The sequence below is a fragment of the Rhinopithecus bieti genome, unplaced genomic scaffold, assembly GCF_001698545.2.
Source record: "Rhinopithecus bieti isolate Rb0 unplaced genomic scaffold, ASM169854v2 scaffold_12049, whole genome shotgun sequence".
Taxonomy (NCBI): Eukaryota; Metazoa; Chordata; class Mammalia; order Primates; family Cercopithecidae; genus Rhinopithecus; species Rhinopithecus bieti.
Genome location: NW_016807278.1, coordinates 2,363,552 through 2,364,882, shown reverse-complemented (window position 1 = coordinate 2,364,882; position 1,331 = coordinate 2,363,552). Strand labels below are relative to the sequence as shown.

The following is a 1,331-nucleotide window of genomic DNA, read 5'->3' as shown; positions in this document are numbered from 1 at the left end:
TACGCCATTCTCCTGCCTCAGCCTCCCGAGTAGCTGGGACTACAGGCACCCGCCTCGTCGCCCGGCTAGTTTTTTTTTGTATTTTAAGTAGAGACAGGGTTTCACCATATTAGCCAGGATGGTCTCGATCTCCTGACCTCGTGATCCGCCCGTCTCAGCCTCCCAAAGTGCTGGGATTACAGGCTTGAGCCACCGCGCCCGGCCGGCAGCTTTATTTCTAAAGGCAAAACATTACATCAAAGAAAAAGGTGGATACTATGTTAAACCATGATATCTTCAGTTGACAGAACATTAAGCAGTCATTTAAAATGTTTATTTAAGCCTTTTGTGGCCATCACCGAAGCAGCAGAGGCCAAAATGAAGTTTAATCCCTTTGTGACTTCTGACCAAAGCAAGAATCGCAAAAGGCATTTCAATGCACCTTCCCACATTCACAGGAAGATTATGTCTTACCCTCTTTCCAAACAGCTGAGACAAGTACAATGTGTGATCCATGCCCATCCAAAAGGATGATGTTCAGGTTGTACGAGGACACTATAAAGGTCAGCAAATTGGCAAAGTAGTGCAGGTTTACAGGAAGAAATATGTTATCTACATTGAACGGGTGCAGCGGGAAAAGGCTAATGGCACAACTGTCCACGTAGGCATTCACCCCAGCAAGGCGGTTATCACTAGGCTAAAACTGGACAAAGACCGCAAAAAGATCCTTGAACAGAAAGCCAAATCTCGCCAAGTAGGAAAGGAAAAGGACAAATACAAGGAAGAAACAATTGAGAAGATGCAGGAATAAAGTAATCTTATGTAAAAGCTTTGATTAAAACTTGAAACAAAAAAAAAGTTTACTTAAACATATGGAATATGGCCAATAATATATGGAATAATATGGGAAAAGGTAATAATGTGGGAAATGCTGCTGAGTACATTTCAAGTAAAAAAATAGGACAAAATTTGGTTTAGGCTAAGAGCTTTCTCTAATCAGAAGTGATACAGAGCCTTCCTGGTCCTCCCTTCCTTTTACAATAGCCAATAAAAAGCCTATCCTTAGGTGGTGGGATTGTGACAACATCAACAATCCAGACAATCTTCCTAAGGATTATTTGCATAGTTTACTACTCCTAACCCAACAGAACTCAATTTCTTTTAAGGAGTGCATTGAGTGGAAGTGGTCATCTCCAACAAAAAGGGAAGAGAATTACATTAACAAAAGAGTATGTGCAATGATATTGGTATCAAAATTCAGAAACTAGCCGGGCGAGGTGGCGGGCGCCTGTAGTCCCAGCTACTCGGGAGGCTGAGGCAGGAGAATGGCGTAAACCCGGGAGGCGGAGNTT

The 1,331-nt window shown here is 42.7% G+C and overlaps 1 pseudogene across 1 annotated transcript; it reads left to right on the top strand.

Moving 5' to 3' along the window:
* The first annotated feature begins 205 nt into the window (after window positions 1-205).
* LOC108535120 (60S ribosomal protein L26-like) lies at window positions 206-1,219 on the top strand (annotated as a pseudogene). Its single transcript, XR_001887134.1, has one exon. The product of XR_001887134.1 is annotated as a 60S ribosomal protein L26-like (transcript).
* Window positions 1,220-1,331: the final 112 nt, after the last annotated feature.